General features: G+C 42.7%; 1 pseudogene; it reads right to left on the bottom strand.

Annotated features, from left to right (window-relative positions):
• Positions 1-627: 627 nt before the first annotated feature.
• Positions 628-24,863, bottom strand: part of LOC134000054 (deleted in malignant brain tumors 1 protein-like) — a 45,847-nt pseudogene continuing 21,611 nt past the window's right edge.

Genomic DNA, 24,863 nt, shown 5'->3' with positions numbered 1-24,863 from the left:
TTAGTTTTTTAATTCAGAATAACCAATAAAATGATTTGTAACATTATGGTTTAGTTTGAGAATGTGTAATATCCTGGCATAGGGAATATCTGCAATATTTTGGTGTGTGTGTGCGTGCGCGTGTGTGGACCTCTGTGTGTGTGTGTGGACCTCTGTGTATGTTACTGTATGGTAACTGTAGTTTGATTGTACATGTAATGGAATATTGTGTTTGTATATGTGTGCTGTGGCACTATACATGTTTGAATGCACAAGACAAATGTCTCCTAAAGGAGACAATAAAGGCTTATCTTACATTATCTTATCTTAAATCTAATATCAATACAGATAAAAAATAATTAAGAGATTTTTGAAACATGCATTCAGCAGTGAAATTTTCCATCCATGTGTGGATGTTTGTCAAACTGTTAATTTTAAGGGGGAAATCTATTTTGGCGTGTGGGAGGAAAGAAAAACTATACTATTGGCAGTAGTGAAATACTACCATTAGTTCTACTAGACAGTTACATTTTCAAATTAAATCAAGGTCATCGAAATGCTGTTAAAGTCAGCTGATGCAGTCCTCAACAGAAACTGACATTGCTTCAAATTCAGAGAAAAGAAAGTGTCACTTCAATAAAATTATGTTTACTGGTTTCTCTTCTGCATCTCTGCTCCCGTCTTCAGTGGGAGGGACTAAGGTGAATGGTAAAGGAAACATGGATGCAATTAAATGACCAGTGTGAAGGATTTAGTGACATCAGGTGGTGAAATTACAGATTGCGACCAACTAAATATCACTTCCCTCAACCCTTCCTTTTCAAGCATGTAGAATACCTACCAAGAACATGGACATTGAGCAGTACAAAGCCAAGAGGAAAAACAAAAGCATCCATTGGGAGAAGATGCAAATTTAAGTTAAAAATTGTATTCTTTCAATGATTCATAAATCTTAAGACACAGACTGTCTATCACCGCCCAGGAATGTCATTATCTCCAATGTCTGTTACCAATGATCATCCATTAATCTGCTTTAATAATAATAATTTGTCAAACTGCAAATACGCACAGACAGAGCGACACATGGATAGCAACATGTTTCTGTCCTTTTATCTCAGTCTATTCTCCTGACAGATAGCTATCACAAAGCAGAAGCTCCATCTTGTGGTGAAACTCAGTTGCTACATCAACAATGTCCAATGCCTGTGTAATCTAGTTGGAGCCTAATAACTATACATCAAACACATAACATCAGCAATAAATGATACACATACAGAGATCTGAGACAATAAAACAAACACATATGTTGGGGGTGTCCTTGTTTTAAAGTCATTATTCTCACACTATCCTATACATCTTTAAGAAAACTGAGACTATGAATCCCCGCAGACACACATGGCAGAGATCTGCACTCTTCTAGTCAAAAAACATCTGTCATTTACTTCACTGTCTTGATAGTTCCAACATTTAGTGGAATTATTTGCAGAGTTCAGTATTTTATTCATAGTAGTAAGCACTGTAATACTGTGACCTCAGAGGTTTTGATAAATATCCTGTTGTTCTACGTAAAATACGGTTTGTTCACAAAATAATCAGTTTAGCCCACATTTTCATAGTCATCTTCATCATCACTGAATTCATCTTCTTCTTCTTCTTCCTCTCTGATGTCCTCTACAGTGACCTCCACTTTTATGTAATTTGCATCATTGTCCACGTCCTCATAATCATGATCTTCGTCACTCTCTGGCTGCTCATAATCATCACCGTCCTCCTTCTCAGCTACCCCCGCTTGCTCTCTGAGTTTCTTCTCATTGTACACTGGCTCAATGTTCTCATAGTTTTCCCTGTCCTCCTCATCTTCATCATCTTTGAGTTTCTTCTCAGTGTACACTGCCTCAACATTCTGATAGTCTTCCCCATCCTCCCGTTCCTCCTCTTCACCGTCATAATGGTTCGAAGCACTGAAAGCCACTGAAACGCAAGCATCAGAACAAAACTGTGTCATTAATGTGAAATCAGTTTGTTAAAAGAACTAAATTCCTTGGATTAAAGTGTGTATTAAAAATGAAGGAATTGTGTTTTCTCCACAGACCTGGACTCATGGCGAATGCTATGGGATATTTGGCTCGTTGTCTTCTCCTGCAGACCAGACAGAACACCAACAAGACCAGCAGGAACAGCAGCAGACTCCCAGCAGCTACTGAGGACACCAGCAGCAACAAAGGGACTATAGGAGGAAATAACATCATAGTCAGTTATGGTTCATCTTCACTGCATACCTGATACTCTACAAGTATATATTACTCCACAAGTCATTGCTACAAGATTGCTGTATGTTTTCTGACTGTGATTATGCTATTTAAACTAAATCATTGCTAAATCTGTAGGCTAACCCCAATCCTAACCTTAACCCTTAACCCAAATTTAAAATAAGCCTGACAGAGCTCCAGAGATATCATCTAAAGCAGGGGTCACCAACCCTGCTCTTGGAGAGCTACTGTCCTGCATGTTTTAAGTATCTCCCCACTCTAACACACCTGATTCTAATAATTAACTTGTTATCAAGCAGCTGAAGCTTGTCGATGGGCTTGATAACGAGTTAATACTTAGAATCAAGTCTCCTCTCTTAGTTTGATTTTCATGCTCATCCATGTTCTGTTTTGTGTGTTTCATGTTTCTCTCTCTGTCTGTCTCAATGGCTTTCTCTCATATATATATCAAGGCTTGTTTGTGTGGTGGGAGGAGAAATAGGAAGAAACTGTGCCTGAACCTAGTCTTTGGTGGTTGATGATTACAGTGTGCATGTGAACCTACACACTTTATCCTCCAGTGAAGAAGTGTGGAAAGTAACACCAGTGGGTCAGTCACCATCTTTAGTTGTGTTTAAGTTCATAATATTAACAGGTTATATGACTGACACGAGGGCCATTGTCATATAATTGGCAAATGTATCTTTCAGTGATGTTCATAAAATATAACAATGCTTAGTTTAAATTCTACTGTCTACTTACATTTAATGATGACAATAAGTGGTGCTGTCTCTGGTGACCTGAAGTCCCGTCTGGACAGAGTGACTTCATACACACAGCTGTAGTTGCCCTCATATTCATACTCAGCTACAGGGAAGTTAAAGGAGGCTGACAGGTTGACTGCTGGCTTGGTGGTGATGTTGGAGCCAGAGAAGATGAGCAAGAAACGGCCTTCACCATGGCTGGAATTAATGGAGCAGGTCAAGACAAAGCTGTAGCCCCTAGTGACCTCTGCACCTTCAGGACCCCAGACCAGTCCTCCATTAGGAGATGTCAGGGAGATATTGGGCTGTTGCAGTGGCACTGAGGGGAAAAGGGGAAACAGGCTTTGAAAACTTCCCTAATTTTTAAATCAGCAAAGATGAGATTTATTCTGAACTCTGTATATTCAAGTTACATTATGTCAAATCAATGGTTCACAGAACTAATCTACATGCAACTTTTTAAAAATGAAAGAAAAACAAACTTAAAAAACATCCAAAAAACATTATATAAAATAAGAGAAAAAAACAAAGAACAGAAAGGATAAGTGATGATACTATGATTTTGAATTAGAGCTGGCCTGTGACGATAGTATAATTGTAGATGTTTCTGTGATTGATTATTGTCAATCAACACACTGATTTGCTGTGAAAACAATGAAGTCAATAATAAAATGAGTTGGTTATGGATTACTACTGTATTCTACTATTATTGTAGTAAAATAATGAAAAGAGAAAAAAATGAAAAGAATTCATAGAAAAATACTAATGAACATATTTAGAAGGCTTTTAAATTTCACAGTTCACAGTAAATTAAATGTTCACAGTTAAACACATGAAACACATTAACAATAACCCTAACCTTCATTAACCTGAAAACCATGATGTGGACCTCAGGAAGAGCATCTAATGAAGCTTAGCGAAAGTTCAGACAGGAAGACCACCTTTTTGTATGCTCATATCATAGTTTTATTTCTCATTCTTTAGTCATCCTGATCCTTCTTACAGCTCATACTGATCTCTTTCAAAGCTCATATTTTCCTTGCTGTTATTTCTGGAGCATCCATTGACACATCAGCTGTTCACATCACCTGGTCAAGTCTAACCAATAGCATGGTGACACACCTTCATTGTCAGCCTATCATATTGCAGCTGTCTATTTAAATGTTGTCCCTCTCTGCGCAACCTACCACCTCCCCATCAACACCCAGTCTTCAGATTCCTCAAAGCAACACTTCAACTTCATCCGCCCGATCAGTTTCAGCCTTAAAATGACTTGTTGGGATTTGGCCCAAGATTGATCGAAGTCACCAGCCACCACCACCAGTGTCTGGACTCCATGGGGGATCTATCATGCTGATGCTCAGGACTTACGTCCTTCGATTGAAAAATTCTCCCTGCAGAGTCCAAGCGCCAAAGGCTATGACAATACCTAATCATTAATATCATCTGCATAATAAACATATTTTACTTCATATCTGGTCTCTCCTGATTGAACTGCTTTTAGTTCTTACTATTAATTACTTGTTGGTTATGCAGACATTTTGGGTTCTTTTAACAATAACCGTTTCTCAAACATTTGTAACATGACAGCAAAGAAAAAAGCACATTTAACTGCATCACAATTTGATTTGTTGCGAGAGCATAATGCCTTTCATCTTGTGATGTTTTCAGACAGATTTGATGAGGTTTTTGATGGTGTGCTGCAGTATAGTGTTGTGTGATTTTTGTTTTGTTTTAAAAGTGATTGCATTATATCAATTCATTTGATTTTCTTACCAGTGACAGAGAGACTGAAAGAGTCACTCAGTAGGGAGCTGAACGATAGACTTGAAATGTTTTTCTCATACTGACATTGATATGATCCCTCATTATCAAAGTTCACGTTATTGATGTTGAAGGTAGCAGAGTTGGTACTTGATGTTTGATTGTCTCTGAATGAACCTGAAGTCTTATTCAGAGTGAATGTTCCACCTAAAAGCTGAGTTGAGATTGAACAAGTGATGCTGATGCTCTGACCCCAGCTAACCTCACCAGCAGGATTCATGGAGATGCTGGGCTTTGGGAGATCCGCTGAAAAAAAAAGCAGAGTAATCAAGTTGAGTCACAGCATTAAGTGTTAGCATACATGTTTGCCTGTTGTTTTTCCCTTTTTTAATAGTTTTTTTTCAGAGCTCAATGAGAATGTAGTGGACACAGAGGCAACTATGTGGACTACTACCAAGGACAGAATTGACTCCAACTATCAAATAATTACCAACTTACATTTATTTTTATCCAATCCTGCCTTTAACTGGATTAATGATCATTCCAACTTCGCCTTCGAAAAGATGTAGTACATTAAGCCTACTTAAAGTATCATTTAACAATACCGCTTCTGCGTTGATATACTATTATACTGTATATTGTATTATTAGATCGTTATTGTAAAGGGTGGGGAAAAAACCTTTATCAGAAGTTAATGGAAAATGATAAAACAACTTGGGGGGTTTACATACTACCTGGATGTTAGAGAAGCATTGGACTAAATTGAATCTGAAATATTACATATGTTTTAAATTGTAGCAATAACTGAAGATACAGAAGATAGTATCAGTTTAAAGGGAATGTATGTTTATTTTCGTTATATAAAGTCACTTTTGGTGAATGAGGATTATACTAATTTGAAATGATTGTAGTTTTGTTGAGACAGTATAAAATGGCTCTTGAGTTGGTCCTTAGTGCTCCACAACCATCAAGGACTGTGTAGCAAAATAGCTACTGGCCCATGTGGGCAAATGTGAATAATCTGACCTGATCATGAGGAGGGAGTAAAGGTAGCTGTAAATGAAGAATTCAGGACATGTTACAGCCCTGGCTTTTGCAGGGAAGATTTTTTCTCCTCAAGTTTGACCATTTTTAACATAAACATCCAACAACAGTATAGAAGTAACAGAAAGTCTCAAACCGCACATTTAAAATAAATGTGCACATTTTATTTGTCTGTATTAATGCATGCATGAACTTATGAAGAGATATGATACATTGATGACGTGGTAGGTTATATTTACTTGTGTAGTGATAGTCATCCCACTAAAGAATTAATTAGTGATTCTTTTTGTTTAATAATAATCTAATTGTTTACTCCTTATGTGATGTTGATTTACTGAATGAAGTTGACAGGTTATCAAAGCCTGAACAATACATTCTCTGTTATGTGTCTCTTTATTACAGTATATCATTTATACTCATGATTAAATGCCCTTAATGAAAAAATTGTGCAGAAAACTAGAAATCAAAAGAATTATTTAGAAATTATACCCTCACCAGTGAGACCAAAATAAGAAAAAAAAGGTAACCCGATTGGCTGGGACACGTCACCACACCCAGCCTACAAGCCGCCCCAGGGGAAAGAAAACAGTCTCTTCCACTGGCTCCTATTGTGCTCCTGTACTTTTTTTTCTGAGGACTCTTTTTTATCGTTTTCCCTATTTCTATACTTTGAGTGCCAATCTATTATTCTTGCTGATTTGGTCATCTTTTTCTGATCACTCAAGCGAGTGCACAGAGAGGCCAATTACAAGCGTCTAAAGTCTAACAAGTTTGTGATGTTTCTTGAAGTTTTTGTAGTGTGGCCAATGGCAATTGCTCCGAAAAGTTATTGAATTAGTTAGTGAATTGGATCTTTTTCCTCCATCTGTCATAAACCTGAGTGAGAGCTTTTAGACAAATACAATTTGAGATTAAAGTGATCAGCATAGTATGTATGCTGATCAGACTGCCAATATTATATTATATTATTACAGTACATTGTTATCAGTGATTCACATGTTTCCTCACCTGAACAGACGACACTAGCATCCTCTCCATGTTCACAGTCATGTGTCCCATATTCAAAGTGTTGACACTCAGTTAGAGACTTTTCACTGCCTGAACAGCTCACGTAATGATGCCAGATTTGTCCTGTTCCTTCACCAAAAACAGCAGATGGAGGGGAACTAACAGCTGTCCCACAGGACAACTCTCTGCAGACAACCTCAGCATCCTGTAAGTCCCAGTCGTCATCACAGACTGTTCCCCAGGTGTTGTTGTGATAGATTTCAACTCTTCCAGAGCACTGAGTGGACCCAGACCCAGCTAATCTGACACCTAGACACAGAACACAGAAGACAAACTATTGTTGGATAGAACAAGTTTCTATTGTGTGTTTATCTTGAGAGTAGTTTTACCAAAATCATTATTATTCAAAGGCAAACAGACTGTGGAGCTCTTAAAAATGAAGGAGTACATTTATTCTTTATAGTTAATTACAAAGTTTTCTCACCCAAACAAATAACACCAGCGTCCTTATTGTGTCCACAGTTGTGTGTCCCAAATCCGTTATGTTTACACTCAGTGAGAGACTTTTCACTGCCTGAACAGCTCACATCATCAAGCCAGATTTGTCCTGTTCCTTCACCAAAGTGAGCTGATTGAGGGACACTGAGTAATGGCCCACAGCCCAGCTGTCTGCAAACCACTTGAACATCCTGTAAGTCCCAGCTGTCATCACAGACTGTTCCCCAGGTGTTGTTGTGATAAATTTCAACTCTTCCAGAGCACCGAGTGGACCCAGACCCAGTTATTCTCACATCAACTAATATAGAACACAGAGGACAAACTATTGTTGGATAGAACAAGTTTCTATTGTTTGTCAACAAAATATTAACAATTAAAAAATGGAAGTACAGACAAGGAATACAAAAGATTAAATAAACTAGTGCTGCTCAATCAAGTGAAACAGAAAGATCACCATGTTTTATTCTAACTCTCGCTACAGCCAATAGACCAGCCCCACATGTCTGAAGGTTGATATGTTTACGAGCATATCAGACATGTACAATATTTACACCAGAGGCACAGATTGATTTGTAGACTAGCAGGTAGGAATTTTCACATCACATCTTGTGCTGCAGCCACAAAGCATGAAGAAAGTGAAAGAGATGACGAGATCAGAGGTCTGGTTTGGTGTTAAAAGAGAGAGACAGGCTGTATGTACTACATCTATAAAAGAAACTATTTCAGTAGAACACATTTTGAAAATCTTTTCATTAATTTCTCTACTTAGCATCATACGGAGCCCATAAAGGGACATGGTGGAAATAAAATAAAACTTTGGTTTCCCGTGAGCACGAGAAACATTTCTGGTGAGCACGAGAAACCGAAGGTAGCCTAATTAAGGATAGTTGTGCCTCCTGTGCTTAAGCCTCCAGGCTGCTCAAAGAATGGCAGCAGAAGTGGATTTATTCTCTTTTCTCCAAACACTAAATATACCTGAAAGCGTCATCAAAAAGATCAAAGATGATAAGGTGAAGATAAATGTTAACTTTAGTCACATAAGGTAAGCAATAGCCTAATGTCCTAATTCTCCTTGCATTTTATGTACATCCACCTATATCCACAGAGCTGGCCAGATGTTTGTAAATGTTCATGAATGAAATTAACTACGCGATCCAAGGTGGTGTATCCCTTGCGCCGAAACAGACTACAATACCTCAAAATTTGTTTTAAATGTCTTTCATGGTGCACTCAGACTAGGGCCAGTTGTTCCCTGCCGTGCCCCACAGCTGTTAAAAATGAAGGTTTACTCTAAATACTTTAATAAAATGTTTCCTCACCTGAACAGATGACACCAGCGTCCTCATTGTGTCCACAGTTGTGTGTCACAAAACCACTGTGCTGACACTCAGTTAGAGACTTTTCACTGCCTGAACAGCTCACATCATCAAGCCAGATTTGTCCTGTTCCTTCACCAAAAACAGTAGATTGAGGGGCCCTAACAGCTGTCCCACAGTTCAACTCTCTGCAGACAACCTCAGCATCCTGTAAGTCCCAGTCGTCATCACAGACTGTTCCCCAGGTGTTGTCATGATAGATTTCAACTCTTCCAGAGCACCGAGTGGACCCAGACCCAGCTAATCTGACACCATCTAACATAGAACACAGAGGACAAATTATTACTGGATAGAACAAGTTTCTCCTGTGTGTTTATCTTGAGAGTAGTTTTACCAAAACCATTATTATTGATACTCTTTTATTATTGAGACTCTTGAAGAAACAAATAACTATAGTCACAACTGCCAGTAAGATATAATGCTTTTCACAGTTATTAAATGCTCAACAGACATCTACACTTACATCACAGTTTCATGAACAGTGAATTAAGCAACATTTCACACTTGTTATTCTGATTTTTGATTTTGAGAACATGCTGCTTTTCAACGACTGAACATCCAGCCCAGCCACTTCGTCCAGCTCTTCCCGGGGGATCCCGAGGCTTTCCCAGGCCAGCCGAGAGACATAATCTCTCCAGCGGGTCCTGGGTCTCCCCCGGGGTCTCCTACCAGTGGGACGTGCCCTGAACACCTCACCAGGGAGGTGTCCGTGGGGCATCCTAACTAGATGCCCAAGCCACCTCATCTGGCTCCTCTCAACACGGAGGAGCAGCGGGTCTACTCTGAGCTGCTCCCAGATGACCGAGCTTCTCACCCTATCTCTAAGGGAGAGCCCAGCCACCCTACTGAGGAAGCTCATTTCGGCCGCTTGTACCCGTGATCTTGTTCTTTCGGTCACTACCCAAAGCCCATGACCATAGGTGAGGGTAGGAACGAAGATCGACTAGTAAATCGAGAGCTTTGCCTTTCGGCTTAGCTCCCTCTCCACCACGACGGATCTGTGCAGAGCCCGCATTACTGCAGACGCCGCACCGATCTGCCTGTCGATTTCCTGCTCCATCCTTCCCTCACTCGTGAACAAGACCCTGAGGTACTTGAACTCCTCCACTTGGGGCAGGATCTCATCCCCGACCCGGAGAGTGCACTCCACCCTTTTCCGGCTGAGGACCATGGACTCGGATTTGGAGGTGCTGATTTTCATCCCGGCCGCTTCACACTCGGCGGCAAACCGGTCCAGTGAGAGTTGGAGGTCACGGTCTGATGAAGCCAACAGGACCACATCATCTGCAAAAAGCAGTGACCCAATCCTGAGGTCACCAAACTGGACCCCCTCTACGCCCTGACTGCGCCTAGAAACCAAGCTCTGACACCGGTCGTACAGGGAACGGATGGCCCGTATCAGGGGGTCCGATACCCCGTACTCCCGGAGAACCCCCCACAGGACTCGAGGGACATGGTCGAATGCCTTCTCCAAGTCCACAAAACATATGTGGACTGGTTGGGCAAACTCCCATGCACCCTCAAGGACCCTGCAGAGGGTGTAGAGCTGGTCCACAGTTCCACGACCCGGACGAAAACCACATTGCTCCTCCTGAATCCGAGGCTCGACTATCCGACGGACCCTCCTCTCCAGTACCCCCAAATAGACCTTACCAGGGAGGCTGAGGAGTGTGATCCCCCAATAGTTGGAACACACCCTCCGGTCCCCCTTCTTAAAAAGAGGGACCACCAGCCCAGTTTGCCAATCCAGAGGCACTGCCCCCGATGGCCACGCGATGTTGCAAAGTCGTGTCAACCATGACAGCCCCACAACATCCAGGGCCTTCAGGAACTCCGGGTGGATCTCATCCACCCCCGTGGTCCTCTTCGAAGCCACCCGGAAGTCGTTCTCCATGACCTCTGCGAACTCCTCCCATGTCCAGGTTTTTGCCTCAGCGACCGCCGCAGCTGCACTTCACTTGGCCTGTCGGTACCTGCCTGCTGCCTCCGGAGTCCCACAGGCCAAAAAGGCCCTATAGGACTCCTTCATCAGCTTGACGGCATCCCTCACCGCCGGTGTCCACCAGCGGGTTCGGGTATTGCTGCCGCGATAGGCACCGACCACTTTACGGCCACAGCACCGGTCAGCCGCTGAACAGCACACATCATCAAGCCAGATTTTGCCAGTTCTTTCACCAAAAACAGTAGTTTGAGGGGAAGTGGTTTGTAGCTATTTGGCAGCAGTGAATGGTGTTGACACACATCACAAGCCACACTAACTGGGTGAAAGAACTTTTAAATTTAAGGACAACATTTATTCTTAATTCTTTATTAAAATGTTTTCTCACCAGAACAAATAACACCAGCTTCCTTATGGTGTCCACAGTTGTGTGTCCCAAATCCGTTATGTTTACACTCAGTGAGAGACTTTTCACTGCCTGAACAGCTCACATCATCAAGCCAGATTTGTCCTGTTCCTTCACCAAAGTGAGCTGATTGAGGGGCACTGAGTGATGGACCACAGCCCAGCTGTCTGCAAACCACCTCAGCATCATTTAAGTCCCAGCTGTCATCACAGACTGTTCCCCAGGTGTTGTCATGATAGATTTCAACTCTTCCAGAGCACTGAGTGGACCCAGATCCGGCTAATCTCACATCTAGACACAGAACACAAAAGACAAAGTATTACTGGATAGAGCAAGTTTCTCTTGTGTGTTTATCTTGATAGTAGTTTTACGAAAACCATTAGTACCAATACTATTCAATGACAACAAATATGACTAGCAGTAAAAAAATAAAAAAAAAGGGAAAAAAAGAAGAAATAAAAGGGTGATATATGCAGATATATCAACAACACTAAACCAACCACAAGTAATATGAACATACACAAATGATCCCAATACATGAAATTATATTATCAATATCACAAGTAGGCTTTATGAGACTTGAAGCAGATTTTGGTGAATCTTGGACAGAAACAATGTCAGAGTCACTTTAACTTGTTTTTTATGGCAGAAGCCTCAAACCAGTGGGCTTTGAAAACAGTCTCTAGGCAGGGCAAGAGTAATATAAATACGGTAAATAAAAAGGAGATAATGGGGGTCTCCAGGAAGTTAGCTGGTTTAGAGTGGCAAGGTATGGGGAGTGTGTCCCGATTAAAGAACACGGATACAGATGTACGGAGTTATTTGCTTTATTACAGCTGTGGTCTGCAACAATAACACAAATGAAGACAATGATCAGTTCACTAGCATAAACAGTAGGCTAGCATAACACCTCTTTAGCTTAGGATTGCCTGAACAAACATGAACACAAATACTCATTATTCACCACAAATATAATCAAACTCACCCTTATACATTCACACACAGCAGGAAATCAGGGCAATAAAGATGCAAGATGCAAAAAGGCAAGGGAAAAACGTCAGCTCTCTAGCACATGGAGAAGGAGAATTGCACAGGTGTGGTGCGTTCAAGACTGTCTGTAAAACTCAGCTGCATTCAATAACGTAGGACAAATGAAACCTACAATGCAAACAGACTATAAACAGGTAAATATCACTCAAAACAATGTGGGCTTTTTAACACAGCCGCCCCCGACTGTCAACATGGACAGTCGAATCCAAGGCAGAAAGGCCACTCAGGTCAGTGAATCCTTGGATCCATCATCTTCAAGCTTAGGAAGCTGGACCAAACGGGCTACTGGTCGAATGTATGTCCGATCTTTGACCTTAACGGCAGCGGTCCGAATGCGTCCATCAGCTCCAGGGTAAGTATCCGTCACCATACCAACAGGCCATAAAGCTCGCGGGAGCTGAGGATCTACGATGAGCACCACTTGGTTTGGCATGAGGCTTTTCCCGTCTTTCTGCCACTTCTGTCGCTCTTGTAAACTGGGCAGGTAGTGACTAATGAATCTGGACCAGAAGTGGTCGACGAGGACTTGACTATGTCTCCATCTGCGATTTCCGAGGGTGTTACTGGGGTCATAAATGGCCTGAGGGAGTGATGCATCATAGCGTCCCATCAGTAGAATGCTAGGCGTGATGGGATCTGGATCAGATATGTCTGAAGAGACATAACCGAGGGGCTTAGCATTCAGAATCCCTTCCACTTCCACTAAAACTGTCTGGAGCACAGTTTCATGTACAGTCTGTTCTTTAAGTACGACCTTGAGAGCAGTCTTCACAGACCTCACTTCTCTCTCCCACACTCCACCAAAGTGGGGAGCACTGGGAGGATTGAAACAGAATTTAATCTGCTGTTCTGCCAGCTGTTCCTTCAGGTGAGGAGTCATGGCTTCGAAGGCCTCACGTAGCTCTGGGCTCCACCGACAAAATTTGTCCCATTGTCAGACAAGAGCTCAAAAGGTTTGCCTCTTCTGGCTATAAAACGAAGCAAAGCCATCAGGAAAGCGTCAGTGTCGAGCTTCTCCAGAAGGTCTAGATGCACACATCGAGTGGTCATGCATTTGAAGACTATGCCCCAACGCTTCTCTGTTCGGCGTCCAATCTTCACCGTGAAAGGACCAAAGCAATCAACACCAGTCGAATAAAAGGGTGGTTTATGCAGGCGCAGACGAGCTGGTGGCAAATCCGCCATCTTAGGAACTGAAGGCTTGGCTCGCCACGACTGGCACTGCATGCAGTTGCTCTGACACCTCTTGACTGCTTCCCTCCCTTGCAGAATCCAAAATCGGCGACGCAGTTCAGCCAGGACTCTCTCTGGTCCAGGATTCAGGAGGGTCTCATCGAAATCCTGGATGATGAGCTTAGTCAAAGGATGCTTTGGGTCTAGTAAGACTGGGTGGATGGTGTCTGACTCTAGCTGCTCAGCTCTTCGTAGTCTCCCCCCGACTCTAAGGAGTTCTGTCTCCTTATCATACTCAGGAGATAGGGAGCTCAAACGGCTATTGGTTGGTAGAGGTCGGTCTGACATGAGCGCCTTCACCTCCTCTGGGAATGACACAGATTGGGCATGCTTTAGAAGGAGATTCTCAGCTTTGATGTAATCAGCTGCCTCACTGGGTGAGCTGGAGCTTGGATTGGCCGCCCCATCCATGCATGAGGTCCTTCCATGTGGAGAACAGGCTAACTTCAGGAAGCTGAGGACAGGAGTCGACGGACACATGTCTACAGAAAGAGGATTTCTTCAGTTCACTATCCTCTGGCTCTGGATAGGCTGTTGGGCTGGTCGGCCAATGATCTTCAGAATGATGCAGAAAGTCAGGGCCTTGGTGCCAACGGTGTGGTCGAGACAGCTCCTTCAAGGTCTTACCTTGCGTGATATCATCAGCAGGGTTATTGGCACTATCCACATACCTCCAGTTATTCACATCTGTAAGGCTCTGGATCTCTGCCACACATATGCCCACGAAAACCTTATAATGGCAAGATTCCGACTTGATCCAGTGGAGAACCGTAGCGGAGTCCGACCAGAGAATGACCTTCCTGATGGGTAAGGTGAGCTCAGTTTGAAGGACACTGGCTAGTTGAGCCCCGGTGAGAGCGGCACTCAACTCCAACCGGGGCATGGATAATTGCTTCTTTGGCGACACACGGGATCTGGCTAGGACGAAGGAGACCTGAATTTCCTTCTGATCATCTTCTGTTCGTAGGTAAGCGACAGACCCGTATGTTCTCTCAGAAGCGTCGCAGAAGATATGGAGATCTCTGTTGGATGTCGGTGAGTCTGCAGATGCTGGTGCATAAGATCTTGGGATTTCCATCTGGATCAGGTCGGGAATTTCCTGTTCTCAGGTTAACCATCTGTCTCGCAGGCTCTGTGGCTGGATCGGATCATCCCAAACGATTTGTTCCTTCCAAAGATCCTGGACAAGAATCTTGGCTCTCGTTGTGAATGGTACAATGTATCCTAGTGGATCATATTGACAGGCAAGCACCTTATAGACGTTCCTCAATGTGGGTTCAGCTCTCTCCACTGTCGTATCTCAAAGCCCCCGGAGTGGAGCAGCTGGCACAGTCCTTCGACCAGTTCCTTAGCTTCCTCCTTCGAGTGGGTGCTACGGAGGCAGTTATCCACATAGAATGACCGCTCAACACAGTCAACGAGGTCGCTGTTGGTCTCACTTGACTCCTGAACGTGCCGCTGCAGGGCATAAATGGCACAGCAAGGACTGCACGTAGTGCCAAATGGCAGGACTTGCCATTCGTAGATCTTTGGCTCCTCAGTCCTCTGCATCTCCCGCCAGATGAAACGTAGGACTGGTTTGTCGGCTGGCAAAAGGCGTATCTGATGGAACATACCTTTGATGTCACCGCTTACCGCAACGGGATACTGCCGAAACCGAATGAGGACTCCTAGCAACGATGGACCTAAAGTAGGTCCGGGGAGGAGGAAGTCATTGAGGGACTTCCCTTCGTACTGGAAAGAGCAGTTAAAGACAATTCTGTCCTTGTTGTTGTGTCGCACCATATGATGAGGTATGAACCAGGATTCTGGGGTTGATGTAGCTACCTCAGGTGGCACCACCGCTACATAGCCCATCTTCTGCAGCTTCTGGATCTCCTGGCAGTATACCGTGGCACGTTCTGGGTCTTTACCAAGTCTCCGCTCTGTGCTTCGTAGGCTAGGCAACACCGCTTCCATAGGAGCCTGAAGGGTTGTGGAGTTGGCTCGACGAAGAAGAGGTGTAGCATATCTCTGTATCCCATCAACAGTGACCCTGATGGTGGATGTCTGGAGAAGGTTCAAGGCTTGTTGATCTTGCTTCGATCGAGTCACCTGCTTCTCACTCATATAAGGCAGAGTGTCAATCTGCCACAGACGCTCCACGTTCTTCAAGAGCTCACAGGTAGGTGAGACTGTTGTGGTGAACATGCACTGCTGCTCGGAGAAAGAAACTTGGTCGACGCTGGTGGGACCTTGGAGCGACCAGCCAAGCTTTGTGTGAACTGCGATGGGTCCTCCTAGTGGGCCAAAATGCACCGGCTCTGTAGGTGTCAGGAGATGAGGCATGTCGGATCCGATGAGCAATAGAGGTTGAACATGGTCCACAGGAGGTAAAGGTAGGTTGCGGAGGTGTTTATATCTCCGTTGGAGGGTTGTCACTAGATAGGAATGTTCTGAGAGACTCAGGTTGTCAGATGTAAATGCCTGACGTATATGATACTTATCGGCAGGTTTAGACAGGGAAGACACATGAAAGGCAACCGAAGCACCGTGAAGCTGCACTACATCTTGGTGAACAGTCCGGAGGGTGAGCATTTCAGGCTGTAAGGTGAGGTTCAGGTGTTGCACAGCTTGTGGCAATATGATGCTTCGCTCTGAGCCGTCGTCCAGCAATGCGTAAGTCTCCAAAACTCGACTTCCATTGTGAAGTAGGACTTTCAAAATCTTCAGCATCACTTTGGGGGATCTGTTTGGTCTATCTAAATAAACCTTGGTAGTGGGAGCAGTCACCATGAGCACACTCTTCTGGGTTTGCTGGACTGTATCATGCAGTACCGTCAGATGCTGCTCTTTGCAGGTATTGCAAGGTCGCTTGAGGGTACAGACATCAGGCTTGTGAAAGCGTCCACACCTCCAGCACCGTTGCCCATCAGTTAGCCACTTCACAATCTGTCCTGTGTTCAGTGTCTTGAACTTGGCGCAAGCATTCAAGAAGTGCTCTTTATTGTCGCAGTGGGGACAGTATGGTTTGGGTTTGGATGAGGACTTTGGCTGCGCAGACTGTCCTTTGGAGCCTTGCTCGTCACTAGCAGTGAGGAAAAAATGCTGTTGATTTCTCCTTTGGTTTACCGTAAGGATGTTGATCTTTCTTTGTTGGCTTGGGAACTTCATAGTGGTAGAGCAAAGCAGCTCTACCTGCTATGCGTTTCGCCTGGGATTTCATCTGCAACCAAGAACTCAGGTCAGGTAAGGTATAGGTTTGGTCAGTTCCTGTCCGAAGAATACCTTGGTTCAGACAGTATTCTACAAACCCATCGCGATAGCTCGGCGGCATCTTACTTAACAGTCGGTCAACATGAGATCCACATCTTAGTTCATAGCCGTTCTGTCCCTCCAGAGTCCTAAGCATGCCTACTAGCGATTGGATGGACAATGCGAACGCATCAAATGCTTCAGAGTCTCCAAACTTGATGGCTGGAGCATTCAGGATAGCACCCAGTTCGCTTTGGACAAGCTGGCGGGGTTGGCCATACTTGTCCTGTAGAGCTTGCATGGCCGTCGTATACAGCCTCAGGTCGTGCATGTAGGCCTTAGCGAGCTGGAGTGCACTTGGAAGTTTCAGGTGTCCAAGGAGCACTTGATACTTGTACTGTTCATTGAGGTGCTGATGACTGTTTAACAAATTGTCGAGGGCCATCTTTAGCAAGGCAAAGTCACTTTCTTTACCACTTTTGAATAAGGGGATCATCAGTTTCGGAATGCCGTAGGACGATGCGAGGATTGGATACGTATCAGACGCCTGTGGTTGATGTGGAACGGGTTGAGTCAAGGCTGGAGTGGTATATGACACTGCATGGACAGGGTGAGTGAAGGCTGCACTGGATTGGTGGTAGTTCACCGCTGCTGAGTTAGCAGGTAGGGTTGCAGAAGGTGGAGGTGATTGTAGCACAGGAGGCAAAGGTCGATGTTGAACTGCAGGCGGAGCCACGTGTAGCGCTGGAGGCGGAGCTGCGTGTAGAGCTGGTGGAAGAGCTGAATGGTTGTCTGATGGCGTAGGTGAGGCTCTGGCGCCATCAGGTTCTTGTGCTTTCTCTTTAAGGAGAGAGGTGACCATCTTGGCTATCTCCAGCTCATTAGATCTCTTCTTTAGTTGTCGCCTTTGTTCCAGTTGTCTGGTTAATGACTCTCGGGTTCTAAGAGCCTCCTCCTGTAGCTGTTGGGCCTCTCTGGCTTGAGCTTGGAGTCACTGACATTCTAATTCGACGTGTTGGTCCTCTTCCATCTGCTGCTGCAACTCCTCAAGCTCCATCTGCTTCACTCGCTCTTCAAGCTGGGCTGTTTCTAGGTCTGACAGAACATTGGAAGGGAATCTGCCTTTGGATGAACGCGTGAACCGTGTGGACCTGGAGCTGGAGCTCCTCCGGGATGAGCGTGTTCGCTCACTGCGTGAATGCTGGGAGGAGGGAGCCAGCTCTGTGGTATAGGTTTGTCCCTCTGGAGGTGGAGTTGCAACCACATAGTCATTCAGGTATGGTGGAGGGTGTCGTTCCCTCTGTGAAGCACGTTGGGGTGCAGATTCAGTCTGTGCATCCGCGTTTGTTGGTTCCATACCTTGATTGATGCTCTAATCCGGCTCGAAGGACCATAAAAGGAGATAATGGGGGTCTCCAGGAAGTTAGCTGGTTTTAGAGTGGCAAGGTATGGTGAGTGTGTCCCGATTAAAGAACACGGATACAGATGTACGGAGTTATTTGCTTTATTACAGCTGTGGTCTGCAACAATAACACAAATGAAGACAATGATCAGTTCACTAGCATAAACAGTAGGCTAGCATAACACCTCTTTAGCTTAGGATTGCCTGAACAAACATGAACACAAATACTCATTATTCACCACAAATATAATCAAACTCACCCTTATACATTCACACACAGCAGGAAATCAGGGCAATAAGGATGCAAGATGCAAAAAGGCAAGGGAAAAACGTCAGCTCTCTAGCACATGGAGAAGGAGAATTGCACAGGTGTGGTGCGTTCAAGACTGTCTGTAAAACTCAGCTGCATTCAATAACGTAGGACAAATGAAACCTACAATGCAAACAGACTATAAACAGGTAAATATCACTCAAAACAATGTGGGCTTTCTAACAGTAAAGGTAAAATATTTACAATTTAAAAAATGGAAAAGTACAGACATATGAAGTATAAGAAATTAAGAAAGACAAAAGATTAAGTAAACTAGTGCTGCTCAAATCAAGTGAAACAGAAAGATCACCATGTTTTATTCTAACTCTTGGGACAGCCAATAGACCAGCCCCACATGTCTGAAGGTTGATATGTCACGAGCATATCAGACATGTATAGTATTTGGGTCCAGAGCCACAGAGTGATTTGTAGACAAGCAGTAAGGGAGTTTCACATCACATCTTGTGCTACAGCCTCAATGCATGAAGAAAGTGAAAGAGATGAAGAGATCAGAGGTCTGGTTTGGTGTTAAAAGAGAGAGACAGGCTGTATGTACTACATCTATGACAGAAACTATTTTAGTAGAAAATATTTTCATTAATTTACCTACTTTGCATCACTCAAATTGACTGTTGAAGAAACAAATAATTATAGTCACAAAACCCAGTAAGATATAATACTATATAGAGTTATTAAATGCTCAACAAACATCTTCACTTACATCACAGTTTCATGAACAGTGGGCTAAGCAAAATTTCACACTTTGTGCTGCCCACAGTTTGTGGAGATTGTAGCCACCTAGTGGTTCTTTTGTGTAGTGTTTTTTTAGGTTAACCATAGTCTTTTGAGCTTTCCTTATGGCGCTTTTCCACTACACAGTTCCAGCACGACTCACTTCGCCTCGGTACGGTTCCAGAACAGACCTTTTCCATTACAAAAAAGTACCTACTCAACGTGGGCGGGGTTGTCATAGCACGGCTCCGCGAAACTGCCGTGACTTCGTTTTATACGCGACACAAAACACATAAACAATGGAGGACATTGAGGCAGTGGTGTACTTGCTGCTGTATGAGGCTTTTTGTCACACACAAAGCAAGATAATTGAGCCGTATAGCTCTAACGCTGCTGCCGGTATTTAAAAATGCCGGGTTTGATTCTTGTGTGGGACGGCTCATGACTCTTCCAGCGACAACTCTTCTGACCAATCAGTGGCCAGCAGTGTGTCGACGTCACATTTTAGTACCGGCTTGGCTCGCTTGGAACCTCACCAGAGCAGGTACTAAAAAAGTACCAAGTACCAGGTACTTTCCCTAGTGGAAACGCAAAAAAAAATCAAATCAAATAAAAAAATTTAAAAAACAGGCTCATTTAGCCCCATCTACTGCTCCTACTGCAAATTGGCAAATTGCCAGATTCCAACGCGACCAGACAAGAAAAACTAATCAGATTCAGGATGGTGTCTGATGGAGTGTCTGACAGCTGTCAATCACTGCTCACGCACACAGCCCCCTTCCCCTTCCTCCTCAGCTCGGGAGAGCGGCTTCAGGAGCGTAGAGAAAGTAATGGCGCAGCAACAACCATCAGCAAGGACAAAACTACCGATACCTCCGTTACCAACAAAAGCATACATGGTCACGTGCCTTCGCGCGCACGTCAGCCTCCTCTGGGGGAGGGACTTTGGAGGCAGAGCAGGAGTGAAGCGGGGAGGGAGGGGGAGAGATCTGAAAGTAGTACTTCTTCAAATTTGACGCTAAATCTTCTCTCTCCTCAAAGTTACCGACTGCAGCTGTAAAGCTTGTTAATTTCTAAAAGTTTCTGTTGCATAATAAGTCATGCTGTGAATATATTTGAACTATGTGATAGTAACAGCTGCATTTTTTCTTTATTTTCAGTTTTACAGATTACCCACGTGTAAATAAACAGCCTCAGCTTTACATCGACTTTGTGTTCACATGGAAGACTGTTTCCATTCTATTCTGCCAAACTAGCTGTCAGTTACACCTATGGGGAGGACAATATACACTTGTTATTCTGCTTTTTGATTCTGAGCACATGCTGCAGAGAGTGGTTAGCAGCTGTTTTCCAGCAGTGAACGGTGTTGAAAAAGCTGTTAAAAATGAAGGTTTACTCTAAATACTTTAATAAAATGTTGTGTCACCTGAACAGACGACACCAGCGTCCTCATTGTGTCCACAGTTGTGTGTCCCAAATCCTCTGTGTTGACACTCAGTTAGAGACTTTTCACTACCTGAACAGCTCACATCATCAAGCCAGATTTGTCCTGTTCCTTCACCAAAGTGAGCAGATTGAGGGGCACTGAGTGATGTCCCACAGGACAACTCTCTGCAGACAACCTCAGCATCATTTAAGTCCCAGTCGTCACCACAGACTGTTCCCCAGGTGTTGTCATGATAGATTTCAACTCTTCCAGAGCACTGAGTGGACCCAGACCCAGCTAATCTGACACCTAGATACAGTACACAGAAGACAAAGTATTACTGGATAGCACAAGTTTCTCTTATGTGTTTATCTTGATAGTAGTTTTACCAAAATCATTATTATTCATACTCAGTGTTAAAAAAACAAATATCTGTAGTCACAGATGCTGGTACGGTTTAATGCTTTTCAGTTATCAGTTGCTCAACAAGCATCTAAAGTTACATCACAGTTTCATGAACAGTTGATTAAGCAGTTTTTTACACTTTTATTCTGCTTTTTGATTCTGAGAAGATGCTGCAGAGAGTGATTAGCAGCTGGTTTCCAGCAGTGAACGGTGTTGACACACATCACAAACCACACTGACTGAGTGAAAGAACTGTTAAAAAATTAAGGACTACATAATTTATTCTTAATACTTTATTAAAACGTTTTCTCACCCAAACAATTAACACCAACGTCCTTATTGTGTCCACAGTTGTGTCTCCCAAATCCTCTGTGTTGACACTCAGTTAGAGACTTTTCACTGCCTGAACAGCTCACATCATCAAGCCAGATTTGTCCTGTTCCTTCACCAAAGTGAGCTGATCCAGGGGCACTGAGTGATGGCCCACAGCCCAGCTGTCTGCAAACCACCTCAGCATCATTTAAGTCCCAGCTGTCATCACAGACTGTTCCCCAGGTGTTGTCATGATAGACTTCAACTCTTCCAGAGCACTGAGTGGACCCAGATCCGGCTAATCTCACATCTAGACACAGAACACAGAAGACAAAGTATTACTGGATAGAACAAGTTTCTATTGTGTGTTTATCTTGAGATTATTATTGATACTATTAAATGACAACAAACATGACTAACAGTAAAAGAGGTGATATATGCAGATATATCATCAACACTAAACCAGCCACAAGTAATATGAACATACACAAATGATCCCAATACATGAAATTATATTATCAATGTCACAAGTAGGTTTTCTGAGACTTGCAGCAGATTTTGGTGAGTCTAGGAGGGAAACTGTCAGATTCACTGTTACTTGTTTTTTATGGTAGACACCTCGAACCAGCAGGGCTTTGAAAACAATCTCTAATGGAAGGAAGGCCAAGAGTAATAAAAATACAGTAAAGGTAAAATATTTATAATTAAAACATGGAAAAGTCTAACTCTTGCGACAGCCAATAGACCAGCCCCACATGAATGTTGATGTGTCATAGGCGAATCAGACTTCACATCACATCTTGTGCTACAGCCTCAATGCATGAAGAAAGTGAAATAGATGAAGAGATCAGAGGTCTGGTTTGGTGGTAAAAGAGAGAGACAGGCTATATGTACTACATCTATGAAAGAAACTATTTTAGTAGAACACATTTTGAAAATATTTTCATCAATTGACCTACTTTGCATCACTCAGACTGTTGAAGAAACAAATAACTATAATCGTGGCTATTGTGGCATATGGCCCCTCAGACTGCTGATCATCTATTATATTATTACTGTACATCATTATGAGTGATTAAAATGTTTTCTCACCTGAACAGACGACACCAGCGTCCTCTTCATGTCCACAGTAGTGTGTCCCAAATCCTCTGTGTTGACACTCAGTTAGAGACTTTTCACTGCCTGAACAGTTCACATCATCAAGCCAGATTTGTCCTGTTCCTTCACCAAAGTGATCTGATCCAGGGGCACTGAGTGATGTCCCACAGTCCAGCTGTCTGCAAACCACCTCAGCATCATTTAAGTCCCAGCTGTCATCACAGACTGTTCCCCAGGTGTTGTCATGATAGACTTCAACTCTTCCAGAGCACTGAGTGGACCCAGATCCGGCTAATCTCACATCTAGACACAGAACACAGAAGACAAAGTATTACTGGATAGAACAAGTTTCTATTGTGTGTTTATCTTGAGATTATTATTGATACTATTAAATGACAACAAACATGACTAACAGTAAAAGAGGTGATATATGCAGATATATCATCAACACTAAACCAGCCACAAGTAATATGAACATACACAAATGATCCCAATACATGAAATTATATTATCAATGTCACAAGTAGGTTTTCTGAGACTTGCAGCAGATTTTGGTGAGTCTAGGAGGGAAACTGTCAGATTCACTGTTACTTGTTTTTTATGGTAGACACCTCGAACCAGCAGGGCTTTGAAAACAATCTCTAATGGAAGGAAGGCCAAGAGTAATATAAATACAGTAAAGGTAAAATATTTATAATTAAAACATGGAAAAGTCTAACTCTTGCGACAGCCAATAGACCAGCCCCACATGAACGTTGATGTGTCATAGGCGAATCAGACTTCACATCACATCTTGTGCTACAGCCTCAATGCATGAAGAAAGTGAAAGAGATGAAGAGATCAGAGGTCTGGTTTGGTGGTAAAAGAGAGAGACAGGCTATATGTACTACATCTATGAAAGAAACTATTTTAGTAGAACACATTTTGAAAATATTTTCATCAATTGACCTACTTTGCATCACTCAGACTGTTGAAGAAACAAATAACTATAATCGTGGCTATTGTGGCATATGGCCCCTCAGACTGCTGATCATCTATTATATTATTACTGTACATCATTATGAGTGATTAAAATGTTTTCTCACCTGAACAGACGACACCAGCGTCCTCTTCATGTCCACAGTAGTGTGTCCCAAATCCTCTGTGTTGACACTCAGTTAGAGACTTTTCACTGCCTGAACAGTTCACATCATCAAGCCAGATTTGTCCTGTTCCTTCACCAAAGTGATCTGATCCAGGGGCACTGAGTGATGGCCCACAGCCCAGCTGTCTGCAAACCACCTCAGCATCCTGTAAGTCCCAGTCATCATCACAGACTGTTCCCCAGGTGTTGTTGTAATAGACTTCAACTCTTCCAGAGCACTGAGTGGACCCAGATCCAGCTAATCTGATCCGACCATCTATCAGACACAAAAGACTTGACTTCAAAATTTTACAAATCATTTTAAATTCTGATAATCTAAAATGATTCTATGCATCACACAGGGGAATGGACTGACCTGCAGTAGTTGAAGTTGAAGTGAGGAGAAGAAAGACTATAGGAAAGAAAAAACACGACATGGCTCATTATATAAGCTGAAAAGTGCTGAGATGAGAAATTGCCTTTTTTCTGATTTAAGTTTCTATTTTAATGAAAATAGAAAAATCTGTAAACTAAAATCTGAAAGTCCTCCTGCCTCTAAAATCTGTATACAGTATACAAACTGTTTTTTAGAAAATGCGTCGGGGTCAAAAAGCAAAGCCTTTTCTGTTGTATGCTCCTAATGAAGAGACAAAGACTTAACTTAACTAAAAATGAACTAAAAATTGCAATGTACAAGAAAACTTAAAAACACACCCTTTGCCTTTCCTGGACCACTTCTTCTTTCTCTTATGTTTTTTTTCTTCTTCTTAAAATAAAACCATAGTGTGAAAGGAACAAAAGCTGCAGCACTCAAGGGAAATAGGAAACACGGTTGTGCGTGAAAGGGAGTACAATTCTGACTTTTAAATATAAGAGCTGCACTTCTCTGCCATTACCAACAAATGATGTTGTATGTCAACATATTTACTGTATAATATATTTACTTAAAGTTATATTGCTTAATATTCTTTAGTCAAACCTGCATTTTTTTTGCAACTGTTATTCTATTTACTTAAATTCAGATATTTTCTTTCTAAATATTGGTATAGATTGGGTAATGTCAGAGTCCACCATGGTCACACACGAGAGACAATCTGAATCATGAAGGATTCACAGTAAACAACACATATATGTAGAAACAAGTTTATCTCATTGATAACATGTAATGTCCTAAAACTACTGTGCAAGAATGGAAACCTCGACAGTATATAGCAACAGTAACTATCCATACACTACTTTTACATACAAGTTAACATTTTAAGTGAATTGTAAACTTTTCATTAATACCACTGCTATAGCTGGCTCCTACAGGATGTAACAAAGCATTTAATTCAGTTTAAGAACCTTCACAGTTGTATAATCTGAATCTGAATGTGAACAGACTGAGTTTGGTATTCTGTCCTTGATATACTGTAGTTATGATATAGCCATAAGAAAAGTACAGGTCACATAGCCATACACTGCCAGTAACAGCAGTTTCATTTTAAGCAAGTTTTACTCACCAAAAACCA

This window comes from Scomber scombrus, chromosome 18 (genome assembly GCF_963691925.1).
Source record: "Scomber scombrus chromosome 18, fScoSco1.1, whole genome shotgun sequence".
Lineage (NCBI taxonomy): Eukaryota > Metazoa > Chordata > Actinopteri > Scombriformes > Scombridae > Scomber > Scomber scombrus.
Note: the sequence above shows the minus strand (reverse complement) of the source record. Positions and strands in the feature narration are given on the sequence as shown.